The sequence below is a fragment of the Haliotis rubra genome, unplaced genomic scaffold, assembly GCF_003918875.1.
Source record: "Haliotis rubra isolate DU_JTF1 unplaced genomic scaffold, ASM391887v1 Scf1609, whole genome shotgun sequence".
In the NCBI taxonomy this organism is placed as follows: Eukaryota; Metazoa; Mollusca; class Gastropoda; order Lepetellida; family Haliotidae; genus Haliotis; species Haliotis rubra.
The window spans coordinates 79,868-96,497 of NW_025765569.1; the positions used below are offsets into that span (position 1 = coordinate 79,868).

General features: G+C 37.8%; 1 protein-coding gene across 1 annotated transcript in view; it reads right to left on the reverse strand.

Annotated features, from left to right (window-relative positions):
• Positions 1 to 16,630, reverse strand: part of LOC124271513 (phosphatidylinositol phosphatase PTPRQ-like) — an 85,775-nt gene that overhangs the window by 43,690 nt on the left and 25,455 nt on the right. The gene's annotated exons all lie outside the window — the stretch shown is intronic.

Here is a 16,630-nt window from a genome sequence, read left to right on the forward strand (position 1 = left end):
TAGTAGTGAAAATGATAAGAAAAAAACAACGATGACATCGATTAAAGCGTTTTCGTCTTTCACAAATTAATTGCAACATGTAGACATCAAAGGCTGGAACTGCTGACATCTCGTAACCTCTCGTGTCAGTAAGTTTTTGGGGGAGATTTTTGTCAGATTATGCCCAGATCTTAATATGAAACATGAAGAGTTTTCATTAGCCTCCTCTGTTCGGATACGTAAATCGGTGAGATGCAATTAAAGATGTAATATATTCGAACCGACGCAACTATGCACAATTATCAACGAAAATGCAACATTTGATTTAAGGTATATATTTGGAAATGTTTGTTTTTTTAAAAATGTAAACGGAATTATATTGGCGCTTGCTTGTCAAATGATAACGGATTATTCAATACTCTTTTTGGTACACTCGATTTAATATAAAGATATGTCATGAACAACATCGTTTGTAGTGTACCCACATATAGTGCCGAGAATGGTTTTAATTATATCATCTTAATGAATAAGAATCATCGCTAACCTTCTGGGCAAAAGAAAGTTATCACCGACTTCACTTGACCAAAAAACAAGAAACAAGGACGTATGTGAGATTAATGATAATTATTTTACAAACAAAAATCATTTTTAAATGATATGACTAAAAATTATCTGTAATGTTGATCTTGAATTGCTGCAACTCATTAAAAGAGTCAAGGAGTTAAAATTAACATTATACAAACCAGAGTTCATTCAAAAAGTGCATAAAGAATCATATAGACAGGAGTCAAGGGGCGCGTAATCAGTAGCGAATATGACCACCCTGGGTATCCATACACGCCAACACACGCCAACACACGCCTCCTCATTGACGTTGTCAGTCGGCGAATGACGTCAGCAAAAATCCTGTTCCATAAGACAGAGAGAGTGTCTGTTCAAGTTCCTGTCGGTTCGCTGGAGGTGGCAAACGCTATCAAGATGACCCAAGAGATCTTCAATGGGGTTCATGTCTGGAGAAGGCGCTGACCAAGGCAATACGCTAACGTTAACATTGTGCAGGTATTCTCGAACAATTCTGGCGGTGTGAGGCCTTGCGTTGTCGAATAAAGTGCATCATAAATGGTCTCAACACTTCATCCCTGTATCGCTGGGACTTCAGATTTCCTCGGATGATAACCAGTCTTGTTCTCTGGCCACAAATGTCGCCCCATACCATGACGTCTCCTCCATTGAGCGGAAGAACTTCTTGAACGCAGTTTGGCATCAGTCGTCTGCCTCTACGTCGAAAAACTCCAACTTTGCCATCGTTTCTGAACCGACAAAACCGATTTTCATCTGTAAAGAGCACTCTCTCTAGTCAAGTCGAAGGACGACTGATGGCGTGTCCTAGTGCTATCGCCGCCGTTGAAATCGCCGTCCCGATTCTGTTCCAGAGGTGGATCTGCCGAATGGAGCGGTCTTCGGCCGGTGTCGTGATTCTTAGGGCTCTCTTCCCGATCTTGGGTGGTCCTGGGTCTGGATGGTTTGCTGGTTATTAATTCATTGATGGTGGTCTGGCTGCAGTTGAAGGTTCTTGCCAGCTGACGTTGTGAAGCCCCTATATTGGTCATACCGATCGCCCAGTCTCGTTACGCTTGCGTTAGTCATGACATATTCGTGGTGGGATTTTTCTGTTACTGCTTGCTTGCTATGTCCAACATCACTAATGTCCCACAATTATGTTTTGAAAAATGCACGATTGGAACTAAGTTTTCGGACAGCTGCGTTGTTATTGGGACCGTGTTGCGTTTAGGCGAATGTTTTTTGTTACTTTGATGAAGGAACGATTGATTGAATACAGCGAATAATCGGAGCTGTGCTCAAAGCAATTCACCAGTAAAGGTTTCCTGTAATGTTTAGATGCAGTTGACCCGGTGATAAGCCATATTTTCAAATATATAATAAGTATGCAGATGATTATGAGTTCAACAACACAGTCGTAACTTTCCTTCTGCGGTTGCTGTATTGTTGAATAACGCTCTTCCTGGGTTACACCTATCATAGCATTCAGAATGTATAGCAACATTAAATTCTTTCACCGACCTAATATGTGAACAGTGGCGTTCTAATCAGGTTTGCTCAGTGAGTTCATGAATGACAAGAGCGCAAAATATTCGTCAGCTCGATAAATTTAAAGGCAGATTGCCAAAGCCAACGAGCAAATTGTAAAATAGGTTTCAGGCAGACACCCGTATAAGGGTCCCTGTCATACAGACCCTGAAACAAATATATCCAAGAGAGCCCATGAAAGTCTAGGATATGTGGCAAGTCCAGATTTCCACAGTTTCAGTGAAAGTCAGGTTTGGGAGGGGGGCGTCCATTTTGTATCCATGCACTAGCCGTGAGGTCATCAATTTTTTACAGGACATGACTGATATGATAGGTGTAACCCAGTTAAAGCTTTATTCAACAATACGGCAAACCCAAGAGGAAAGTTATGAATGTGTCACACTTACCCATTGATAATTCAAATTACTGAAACCAATATATCTAGAAGGCTTATAGAGTCATACAAGCTTCAAGCAGCTTTTTGGTGATTATGCAAAGGGATTTTTTGCTTTCTATTTCTGGCCATGGAAAGTGTTCTAACGCTGTTATGTCAATCAAGAACGTGTCGCTTGAACACACTTCCGTCCCTAGTTTCTTTCCTTGTGGTATGGGTGTGATTAATCAAAACATTTGTTTCCACATTCCCTTCGACATTAACTGGGCTAGTTAATAGGTTACGCCAGAAACTTATTAGATAATGTTTAATGTGCTCACTGACGACACACCTAACATCAACGTGGGGCACATGTCAGATGACAATGTCTGCGTTGTCAGTCTCCTTCTCAAGTCCCCCCCCCCTCCCCCTCCCATCTTTCTGTTGCCAAGAGGCAGCTTATAAACATTCTGTATTCAACTCTGTGTGGCAGGCTAGTATACAACCTCAGGTGTTTTCCGGTAGAAGATAAGATAAATATTCTAAAATTACTTCTGGCTGTTAAAGTTCAACTCCAAATCCCGTGTACACACAACTACCCACAGTCAAGATGTCCTCAGGTTCTGGATCTATCTCACTGGGACTCCTTTTCAATATAAAAAAGAAGTATTTGTTTCAGAGACAATGACATGCAGTCCATGTTAAGTCAAGTATACGATTGCCTGGGTATTCAAGATGAAACTCTAGTAGATGCTTACCAAGATCAATTACGTGTACACCTGACACTATTAAGTCCGTATGTTCACTCACACGACAATACAAATGTGTTGTAGGCTGATTTGTTACCTGTTATCGGGAGTTATGTTCCGGTGATTTTGCATAGAAACTCTCTTCCTTAGGTATTTAACACTGTTAATGTCGAAAGTCGTCATGTCCACCTCTATACTGTACTTAATACTGTTGATGTCCACAGTCCTCATGTCCACCCACATGATGGGGCGTGGTGGGCGAGCTGTCTCAGGCGCCAGGTTAGTGATAAAGCGAGGTTGCGGTGCCGGGGTCGAGTCCACCTGTGACCGGATGTAAATACCTTGGAGTCAGCTTTGTGTGCAGACAGTATTTAACACTGTTGATGTCGACTGCCCTGGTGTCCACCCCTTTACTGTGTTTAACACTAATGATGTAGACAGTTGATGTCGACTGTCCTCATGTCCACCTCTTTACTGTGTTTAACACTGGTTTTTGTTGTGGTTTTTTTATTTGCACATTTTTTCAAAGTATAGTTCACATGTCACATGTAATCAAAAGTGAGTATGTATAGATATATAAAGATTCTAATATCAGAGTCTATACAACTATGGAAATATATGTATGTTGGTCTACAGTCTTTGCTTACATTACATGCTAAATTTGGACTTTATCCGAAGCAAGTAATATATTATGAGGCAAATAGAGTGTGTAGCGATGACCAAAATTTTGTAAATCTATCATATGAACAGGTTGTAAAAGCAATACATTTTGAGGCATGATGATATTGGCAGCAGATTCTAAAAATGTTCTTTTGATCTGGTACTATTCCATACTTTCGGTTGTGAAAAATTGTCTGTTTAATAAGAAGCAGAATTATATTTAAAGGATCATTTCGATTTTCCTTTAATCCAAATAGTATGATTTGTGGTGGTGTTTAACACTTTTGATGTCGACTGCCCCGATGTCCACCCCTTTACTGTGTTTAACACTGTTAATATAGACTGTTGATGTAGACTGCCCTTATGACCACATTTTTACAGTATTTCACACTTATAAGGTCAACTGCCCTTATGACCTTTACTAATTGCATTGTATTGCATTCTAGAAGGTAATGAGTCTAAAATGAAACATACAATTTTATGGTTTACAATATTGCATAGAGCGACGTTTTGATGAGGTTCTTACACCGTTATCAAGCTGATCGAAACGTCGCTTTATGCAGTTAACAAGAAGTTGTCATCCATATAGATGCATGTTGCATTTTCATCTCTATACTATATTTAACACTGTTGACGTCGACTGTCCTCATGTCAACCACTATAGTGTATTTAACACGGATAATGTCGACTGTTGATGTCGGCTGCCCTCATGACCACATCTTCACTGTATTTAACGTTGTTGATGTCGACTGTCCTCCTGTCAACCACTATAGTGTATTTAACACGGATAATGTCGACTGTTGATGTCGGCTGCCCTCATGACCACATCTTCGCTTTATTTAACACTGTTGATGTCGAATGTCCTCATGGCCACCTGTATACCGTATTTAACACTGTTGATGTCAACTGTCCTCATTTCCATCCCTTTACTGTATTTACTGTGGATGTCAGTTGTCATGTCCACCCTTTTACTGTTTTTAGCACTGTCGATGACGACTGTCCTCATCTCCACATATTCACTGTATTTAACACTGTTGGTGGCGAATGTCCTCATGACCACCTGTATAACGTATTTAACACTGTCCTCATTTCCATCCCTGATCGGTATTCAACACTGCTGATGTCGATAGTCCTCATGCCCGCCGTTTTACTGTATTCAACACCTTTTATTAAGACTGTAGCCACGTCCACCCTTTTATTGCTGTAAACACTGTTGGTGTCGACTGGTCATGCCGACTGAACTTGTATCCACCCACTTACTGTATTTAACACCGATTATGTCGATTGTCTTCATGTCAACGCTGACCCCTTTACTTAACACAAACGATATCAACTGTTTTCGCTTCCCAAGAAGCCATAATTCAAGAGTATTGGGTCCGAATGTTCACTTGTTAGCTTCTATTCACTTTTTATAGGCATAATACTCTATAGTGAGTCAGTGTTGAAAGAGGGACTACGCCTTAGCTATTGAATTGTTTATTTGCTTGAAGCAACAGGCTGTGGCATACATTTTAACCAGGTATTATTTACTGTCAGCATTCCAGTCTGTTGAATATATTTGTTGAAATCTGGCAGCGTGATAATGTCTTTGATACATATGTATTTTTTCAAGAATTGAAATTGAATTTGTTGAGGATACTATACACCGACAAACGTTTTCATGCGGATACATTCTTCACTATCATTTTTTATGTGCATGCACATGTCCCCTCAATAACAAGATGAACATTTTGTCACAAGGCCTTCTGTACGTATAGTCTGTGTCTTTCATACCACTAGTCGTGATCTGCTAGCAGTGACAAATATGCACCCCATGGATCCGCCCTCTTTTGCTGAACTGAAGTTTGACAAAGCTGACAGTGCAACTATGATAGAGGAATGGGCATAAGCACAAGATGGACACGATAATACTGGTGTACGGGGGAACCCCGGTATTCACAACAGGTATACAAATAACACACACTGTGCACTTTCTTCAGACAGGCAAGGACGACAATTTAATGTTGCCAGTCAACTACAAAACAGTCGTCAATCGTCTATTCAGAAGGTATTTGTTCAAACTTGCAGAAAACCTGATAAGGAGCTCGGGGGGGGGAATTTTACGAGAACGTTTGTGGATTTCCAGTAGCATTGTTTTCAACAGCTCCAATCATTAATAGCCTGTTGTAATTGCTGGAGAGGACCACGTTTCGCAGATTGGTATTTGATGCCTAAACCCCACCAGTCCGGACGGTGAGATGCAAGGAAAATACGTTATCACACTGACATACACAGCAAAAATAACTTAGTTTCCGTTCTTGCGGAAACCTAATTAATACTGGGTAATGTAGGTTTCCGCTAGGTTTCAGTATCCGGAAACAGACAATGCGAGTTTCCGCATAGTTTACAAAACTGAAACTAACAAATCTAGGTTTCCGTCAAGTTTCTACAACTGAAACTATCATTATGCGTTTCCATTTAGTTTCAGTTCGCTGAAACATTCATAGCAAAATGACTTAGTTTCCGCTATTGCGGAAACCTATTGAATACTTGGTAATGTAGGTTTCCGCTAGGTTTCTGTTGGTTTCAGCTTAGATGAAATGGCAAACTTAACTTTGTGCTGTTCCATTGGGGGACAATATTTACTTACTGTTACATTTGCAAGATAATTTCTATATACAGAATCCAGCTAGGGTCTATGCAGGAAGCAAAAGTACTGTACGTTCCCGTAGTCCCTAGTATGTTGATCAACCTTCAGGTGTTGGCAATCTATAGCCCATTTTTATACTGTACCGTCAAAGTGTTTATGGTTACATGGCAGTTTTTAGTGTACATTTGTGATAGACTAGTTATTTTACTGTCCTTAGAAGACAGGTAGGTATATAAGTCTGTTTTTATTTCATGTACACATTTACAAATTTAGATTTACGACTTTCACGATATGGCTGCCGATGTGACTTTGTAACTCACTACCATTCTGCATAACTTGTGAATGTACCATTTATTACATTGTACACGAAAAACAACAAACACGGTAACACAGTCACTGATATGATGTATGTATGTATGTATGTATGTATGTATGTATGTATGTATGTATGTATGTATGTATGTATGTATGTATGTATGTATGTATGTATGTATGTATGTATGTATGTATGTATGTATGTATGTATGTATGTATGTATGTATGTATGTATGTATGTATGTATGTATGAATGAGAGAAGCCACAACAAGAGGGAATCTTCAGCATTGGAGAACACAACTTCTGTATGAATATGCAAATACAAATATGTCAAAACCCTACAACATTTTATGCATATGATGAAATGATGTCTACTAGTGCAGGCATAGCATACTTGCTGTGGTATTTATTAAACAGATTTTAAATTCAAATTCAAATGTTTATTGCATGAAAGGTCATGGGCCCATATACATGAAGCGTACATTTGAAGCTGCCTCAATGTATCTTAACATATACACACTAACAATCTCACATAGTAAAGACTTGCCAACTTGCTGACAATCATGAAGCTTCTATTGCACTCATACTGAGCTGACAGCAATCCTCTGATCTGGTACATATGAAGCAGAGCCTGAGTTGAGACATTTGTTTTGCCACACAGAGAAAGGGGAAATATAGCCAAGTTGATTACAACAAGGCTTGAACCAGTCCACAACCGCAAACAGATGGTGTATGCTCTACTTAAGATCTGTGGGTGAATATGAAGAGTCCTGGTTGATGTCTGGCACAACATCGTTGCCATGCTCATCGTCCCACACAGACTCTGCATCATCCTGCAAATACAATACATACAATGCTTAGTAAAACTACAAAAACAGCCAAAAGTAACACATGTATACATATTCAAAACATGCACAGTGGTATATCTGATCACAATGAAATTATAAAATTAGAACGACTAATTTGTAGATGTACCCAAAAGATTTTTTTCACAATCACAAAGGAAATATCTGTAGTATACATGTATATTGTATGTTCCATTGGACATGTCACTTATTTGATTGATTGGTACCAGAAAATAGTAGCCAACCCAGTATCCTGAAGCAAATTGTGGTAATATTTATTACTGTTACTGTACTCATATTCAAGGTAACATCTATTACCAAATCGCCAATTGAAATCTAAGAATAGGTAAAACGGTACATACATATTTTAAATAGATACGAATCATGTTTAAACACTGAATGTAACACCTTATTATATATGTGATCTTATTCATTTCAAATTGAAATGACCAACTCAAGTGAGAAAAGCATACAAAACCTAACATTTCCCATGAATGAAAAATCGTGGGTATTTCTTACTTTTATCAACCCTCTAAAGAAACATTCACAGCAATATAATAACAAAAAATATTATTTTTTAATGTGACCTTTACTTTAATTTAAAAACTGTAAAATGTGTAACACAACTTATTCACTTACAGTTACAGTTACATATTTGATATACAATAATTAAATATATTCATTATTGATATATGATGGATAACAAAGGGACAGATCAAACTGAAGTCGTTAAGTGAAACCTATGAAGTGAAGTATCTTTGACGACTAACCTGATGAGAAACTGCCGTCCATTCCAGGCGGATTCCTTGTTTCCTTGAAACAAGCGACTGGCAGTGCGGACAGAAAACTGGTCTTCTTCTTGGAACTGAAAAACATATCAACTTATAATTACACTGGAATCCACGCACTGTTACATTTTGGTGATTATATTTTTCACAAAGATAAAGAAATTTATTCTATGTATCTATTTAGTGTTTACTTGTTTTGACTAAATGCTGATGAATAAAAAATATTGTTTTAAGATTTCCTTTAATGCAATTAGGAGCATGGTAGGGTGTAACTATAAATGATTACCAAGCCAAGCCTCTTGTCAATCTCAACAAGTCCCTAGATCCACAAAACGTATCTGTAAATTGAAACAATGATTCTTTTAGAAATGTTATACGTGACTTGTGTCAATGCATTGTAAGGCTAAGAGGTTTAATAATTGATTACACAAATTATTACACAAAGCTATGAGTGTAAAGTATATGTAATAATTGATTTAATGGTTATAAAATGATAAAATAGATGAACTGGTATAATTGGATACATACCGCCATATAGCTGGAATATTGCTGAGTGCGGCGTAATACTAAACTCACTCACTCGGATATATTGAGCTGACATTACATATAAGCTAGCAATATATACTGCAGAATTAGATAATTTAACTTATAATACATGGGAATAGTATATCTAGGTGTAGAACTGAAAAGAATGAACATGATATAAGCATGTCTAATACACTTGCATGTTTGGATCTCAATGGGTAAATTACTTACATGATGAAGTTTTACGTCCAGCAAAAATATTTTCGTATATTGCCTACTCCTGACAGGGTTTTGAAAAATCACCTATTTGTCACTAACACAAGTTCTCACGAGTAGGACTCATGAAGCTCGATCAGGGTGCCGTTCCACTAACCGATCTTAGCCCTACGCCAATCGTAAAACCCTAAAATCCCAATCTTAGCGTGACGTTACGATCGGCATACCGTTCCACGAACCAATCTTACCCAAGTCAATCGTAAAGTTAAGATTCAAAGTCTAAGCTGCTCATGACCAACTTAGGATAGCTAAAATCAATCGTAGAGAAACCAAAATGGTGGCTTTCCTATTCTATATGAAAAATAAGAGCGAGCATTTCACCGTGAGCGTCCCCTAAAATCCCCCATGAAATGAATATGTATATTTCTGTGATGTAAACAAACACTGCACTGAAGCCTTACAAATGTCAGGCCAGTCTGACCACTGTCGTCATGGGAACACAACCGAGCGAGTCGGTGTAACACATTTGTACAACAATATTGCAACGTCATGGGACACCTGTGAAGTGAACAATGTTCTGAAGCAAAAAGATACAAATATGTTTGATGTCACTGCGCATATTTGGTGGGGGATTCTAAAGGCAGGTCGCGTGTTATTCAGGCACATATTAAAAGCTCTGACACAATTGACATTTTTAAAGTCCAGACTTAAAACCTGTTCTCAGTTTATTACTTATAATCTCGGCTGTAAATACTTTGAGCATGCCCCAGGATCTGGAATAGGCGCACTATAAATATGCATTTATTAATATTATATTATGCTGATACCCAGCGTTCACACGCACTTGCACCTGAAACCAAGGTGCTCACTACCCTAATATTTTGCTCTAGCTTTTTTCTCCACGTTTACACATGGTTGGAAAAATACCAATGAAGGCCCGGGTTAGAATATTGAACTTCAATAACCCATGCTTGTCGTAAGAGGCCAGTAACGGGATCGGGTGGTCAGGCTCGCTGACTTGGTTGACACATGTAATCGGTTCCCAACTGCGCAGATCGATCCTCATGCTGTTGATCACTGGATTGTCTGGTCCAGACTCGATTATTTATAGCTAAGATACATAGCGTTCACTAACATGAACGCTCATGTTAGTGAACGCTATGCACCTTAGTTAGATTATTTACAGACCGCCGCCATATAGCTGGACTATTGCTGAGTGCGGCCTAAATCTAAACTCACTCACTCATTCAGTTGGTTCGTAAACTACTTCCATCATTTGCTAGACTATGCAAAGGGAGATAATTCGTGCCTCCCATTCCTCTATCTCTCGCACGAACGAGTCTCGATCTAAGCTTGGATCGGATCGTAAGATCGGGACCGGCTACAATCGGCCTAAAATCGGTTAGTGGAACGGCACCCAGGACTATTAAAGTAACGTGAATATGTTTTCAGATTTATTCACTGTTAATTATCTCTAGGCCTACATGTTGATGCTTGACACTGAGGAGGAGCAATTAGTGCCCATAATCCGATGAAAAGACCCTTAAGCCCATAACAGCCGACTGTTGTCACTTTGGGTACTCACATTCAATCTGCTCATTTCCACCTTTCACAGTCCCTTTGATGTCGGCAATGTAAACCAGAATAAAACAATGGCGACCGGATCACGTCACGCGAGACTACCTAAATTATTATAAAACACACAGCTGACATTTTAGGTGTATAGTGTATGTTTATTTTGTTGTATAACGGAAAGACATTGTCAAACTGTAATGCTAGATTTAGATTAAAAAACAACAACAAAGTGTTTTTCCCGTGAGTCTTTGCGAGACGCCAATTTCATAGCCGCCTTAGTTTCCCTCAAAAGCACTGGAAGGGAGAATTCGCTGCCTGGAAAAGAAAGATGGAAATGGCTGCGAAAAACTCGCAGTACCACGACCCTGTCAGGTAAGACCAATTTATTTTGTTGTCAAATAACGTTTAATGAATTGGCCTACTTTACGTACGGAAATCTGGATTGGTAAACAAGCTAATCTATCGAATTACAGCCCACTGGCCTATGGGTATTCGTCACTATGCATTATTCGACTTACATGTTAATTTGGTGCAGCTAGAAATATGTCTTGAATTTATTTAATATCCGTTTGATATTGTTCATATTTTGCACATGGGTCATGAATCATCTCACTACAAAGAGCATAATTTCTGTTTTATTTTCACTTCAGTACGTGTCATGGTTATGGCAATTTTTAACATGGCGGTCTATGGGGAAAAGAATACGCAATGTTGTATATATATGTTGCTCATGTAACTACAATGTGGAAAATTACGTATCTGTGACCAAGATAATTTCTAACAACCTGCAAAATTTGACAACCAAATATGTAAAAATGAATTAATGAAAATTACACAGCTACACTAAAATAGCATGCAAGTCTATGAGAATTTTGCCGACGGACGTATATTTAAGTCCCATGACTGTATAAACTGTTTTGCTCGAACTAAGGTTGGTGAAGTAAAATAAGTCTATCTAAAATATGCTACAATTTTGAAAAATATGGCAAACAGATTATATATTAATGGATTTGTTTTATTCATTTACGCTGTTGTGAGGAAACATGTGTCACGACTACTCGTGGAGAAAAGATCACCCTCTCTTACTGAAGGTATGTGTTTATGGTACTACGAAACATAGACATAATTTCACTTTGAATATTTTATTATTATGCTTTCACTAGATACATTTTCACAAAATGAACTATACTAAAGTTACATTTGCAAATGGATTTGAATAACCGGTAACTTAATCATGATTTCAAATTGGACCAAATAAATCTTAACTTCACCTGTGTGAAATTGCAGTCAAACTGACCCCTTGATTTTACAATACCGTAATTACTCCAAGGTTATGTCACATGAGATAACTAAACTTCATTCATCAGGATGTTTATGTCAGGCCGTTCACTTACTGATTGCATAACCTAAAGTGATAAATCTGTAGTTTGCTTGTTGGTATAAATGTCGCTGCAGGTTTAAGGGTTTTTTTAAAACTCGAATGAATGAATGGGGAAATGCAAAGAAAAGTAACGTGTTATTGTTTATTTTTTTCAGCAAAGCTGATGATGTGTCTGGAGACTGTATAACAAATGATCAAGGATGGTCAGCAGTAACATGTGAAGGTAATTTTGACCTATCTGTAGTGACTTACATTATGAATAGTAAATAATTTCCAATTAATAGTGTAGAGACAAGGTTTATGGATGTCAACTCCTTTATTATTTTTTTACATAATAAAGACGTTGACATCCATAAGCTGTCATATCTTACATTATTCACTTCTAAATACACCTCAAAGACTTAATGGTGTAAACATACAGTCACTACTGGGTGAATATACTTGTGCCTTCAACAATACGACTGACTGTCTGAGTTTGGTTTTACGCCGCTTTAGCAATATTCCAACAACATCACGGCAGGGGGGACACCAGAAATGGGCTCAATACGAACTGTAGAGATTGAATATAGCAATTTGATGAAAATCTATTACTAGTATCATTTACTATATAGAAAATGCAATAAATGTTCATATATATATATAACGTATTACTACCTCTGGACTGGGAAGCATGTAACTCAGAACAAATTGTGTATAGATTGTGTGTCCTCTTTAGAAAATAAGATATTTCATTCGGTCAATGAAGTGTGATGAATTGCATAATTTGAGTTTTGAGAAAACTAGTGCAAAGTGTGATTGTTCAATTTAGTTCTCTTTTATTCAAACTTCCTTTTGGATTACTCATTTTAAATCATCCTTGGCATTTTCAGTTTCTTGTTGATTGATGTTTGTGTAATTTATCAAAATAACCTAGTAATTCGTTATTACCTGCCATTTTCAGAAACTTGCACAACGCCTAAACAGACTTGCATCTATCGATTGGCCAGATAGACGAAGAGAAAAGGTAGCGACAACACTCACCATAGACATGACATCACCAGTCGTGAGTGACGAAGATGACGTCAATTAGTTGCATTCCGTCCCCTTTGTCTGGGAGTCCAGCAAGCTTAGGGCATACACGAAGACACTGGACTTGGAAAGAATCTACACCTCCTGCTCTCGTCATGGCCAACGAGGGACGAGGATGAGGCATCAATCAACCGGAGGGATCTCCACCCAGGGATGCCCCCTTATTGGGCTAACTGACCAACTCTTGCAATATAATTGAATTTATTTTCAATTTCATATGTAATTTTATTTTATTTTTTGTATTGTAAAGCTGTATGTTGTGTTATTGTATGATGTATATCATAGTGGATGTTTGGCGATAGTTGTGACATAGAGTGTGTGGCTGAATGCCAAGGCGTGCAAATAAATGTCCGATGCAGCTATGTTTTATTACTGTGTTAAGTTGAATGTTAATGTTATTTTTCACCATTAGCATGATTTTAGAAATAAATTTCATATCTAACATGTTATTTCAGGATAATAAGTGAATGAAAGTTTAACTGATGAAAAATTACTACTTTGTTATAAATGATATATGATTTCTTAAACTGGATTGAGTTATGCCAAAATGTTTTGCCCTGTTTTTTAGTGCTATATTACTAGTTATATGTATGATCTTTATTTGCCTTAAATGCTAATTCATATTCATGTTGAGAAATAAAACAATGAATCTTATTATATATTCTGTTTTTCTTTAAGTAAATGTCATGATAACAAATTGCTTATATTGTTTTAACAAGAGTTGATGATATGAGTAAGAACAATGTTTAAATTTGGCTCTTTGAAACGCATATGAAAACCTGTGAACCTGAAATTGAAACCGGTAACTGAAACTATGCGGAAACTATGTCGAATAGTTGGTAACTGAAACTCTGCGGAAACCTGTTGGAGTCTTATTAATAACTGAAACCTTGCGGAAACCTGATGGATTCAAAGTTAACTGAAACTCAACGGAAACTTGTCGGAGTGTGGGTAACGGATACCTTTGCGGAAACCTGTTGGAGTGTGGGTAACGGAAACCTTGCGGAAACCCTTAGAAAGTGGGTAATTGTAATTTTCCGTTATTGCGGAAACTCACTGGATTCTAGGTGGAAACTTAGGTTTCAGTCCAGTTTCGCCAGGTTTCCACTGCGGAAACCAAGTTATTTTGCTGTGATATATATCTTACCAAGACGTTTTCCGGACAAACTACACTTCTGTGAACAGGGTTTGCCCTGTCAGAGACCTCATGAGACAAAGAAAACTATTCCTACGATTGCCAATCCTGTCTTTAAATAAACATGCTTACTTAGTAACCAAACCTTGACGTTTGTTATCTGACCAATGAAGTGGTTAATCCTACGGCCGTGGCATATAGTCCATATAAAGATGTAGGATTGTCTGACTGTCGGAGATTAATACTAACGAAACAGGTGTTTTGTGTACTATAATCTCGTATCTTGTAGTTTCCATGCTGGCAAACGATCACATATTCCTTTACCATAAACACAAATGATATTTTCGAAAAGAGTGTCTGAGAGAGGAGGGATTACAGAGTATCTTAGCTCTCGAGTAGTCGGAACAAATATTACATAAAATAAGATTAAATACTTCCAATTCCTGAAGTTATCAGGAATAACTCGAAAAGCGTTACTGTACGAATGTGGTGCAATTAGTGTAAAGACCTCTGTACCGGCACATAAAAATGTATGCATATGTATCAGAAGGATACTTCTTGCAACTGACCTAAAAGCACACTTTCCTTGAAGCTGTACATATTGGTAATATGGGAAAAGGATTATGTCGTGGCTCATTCTTAAATCATGATTGTTATCACTTAATCGTTTTTTACATCAGCAAAGCAGTGATCATACATTTCTATCTCGGGAAGATCTCCCAAGTCAAGGATAAGGTAAGGTTTGAACTCTTTAGGCTCCTTAGCAATGAACGATGTCAAGTAAATCACAAATATATGATGAGCTCAATCGACCAGACTGACAGAAAGAATGGTCCTCGGCCTTTCTGAAAATGTCCAAAAGAGGTATGGCACATTCCTGTGCGGCACGTGCAGATTATAGAAAGTTGTTACAGACTTAAAGTGTTTGCATGTGAAGTTTGGAGTCAGCTCTTGTCTGTGTTTTAATCCTTTGCATTAGCATTTATAATTCATGATCCATCGTTAACACTTTTAAGCATAAACGTGTGGCTCTGTTGAACAATGCTAAGTTCAAAACATTTTGTTGTGGATAGTAGCACCACTATGCAGAGAAGATTAATGTCTATGGTACGTTCCAGCCTCCACTCCTCCATAAACATATTATTAAACTGATCTAGTCGGAATCGTACAGAAACTGTAATGGTTTCTTTAAATTATGGAACCGACAAGGGTTGAACTACATCATATAGCGTATATATGTGTTACATAATACTAGATGGTACATTCTTATGCTTTTCGTTACACAATGAGTCATTACACCTGCCACGTACATGTACATGAGTGCTTATCAGTCACAAACTAAAAGGCAAAGGCATTTGATTTTGTTGGCTATGTGTACTGTACAGTTTTGCATTTCAGAATATATGGTATTCAATTTACCATCGCTACTTTTATTTAAAACATTTCACCTGTCACGTACATGAACATTGATTAATATCCTGAGTACTCATCATTCACAAACTAAACAGCAATAGCATTTGAAAAGGTTGGCTGCATGTACTATACATGATTTCATTGAAGAACCTATGGTATTCATTTTGCTATTGCTATTTGTAGTTTTATTTAAAACTGGTTTCAACATTTATCCTCCCATAATCATGACCATCTGCATTCTGGTAAGTGGTAAGTGCGTCATAGGTATTTTCAATGTTTCGAGAGTATTGCTCTGACACATAGTTTACACAACCCCAATTACTGTGGCTGCTGTCGACAGTTACCATCTGACTATCGGGAATCTGTTCGTATAGGTCACCTTGCTCTGGGCGGATTTGATCATTTGCGATGACTTCATCTCTGCTCTTCCTATGTCTCTCCTTATTGTGCTTTCTGTAAGAAATCAGAACCTTTGGGTATGTATATGTATGTCAAAGAATGGATGCACTGTTTAATAAGTAACGTAATTAGACGATTTTTTTTCATTTTGGACACAGTGGAGACATTGCATGATATAATCGACTTAATTTTAGCACAGTGTTTGCCCATGCTATATCTTGATGACGGCAGATACCAGTGAATGTGTGTGAAGCCCATTTGTGGTGTCCCCGTCGTGATATTGCTGGAATATTGCTAAAAGCTGCGTAAAACAGAACTCACTCACTCACTTGAGAGTAACATGGATTTACCCAGTATCATGACATTTTAGTCCTTCGTACACCTTTCGCGAACCCAGTGGGACCATCACTCATTCACAGTTATTCATTTTTTATTCATAAATATATGGTAATGATAGATTCGGGATCATAAAACGGAACGAGCTTTTAGCA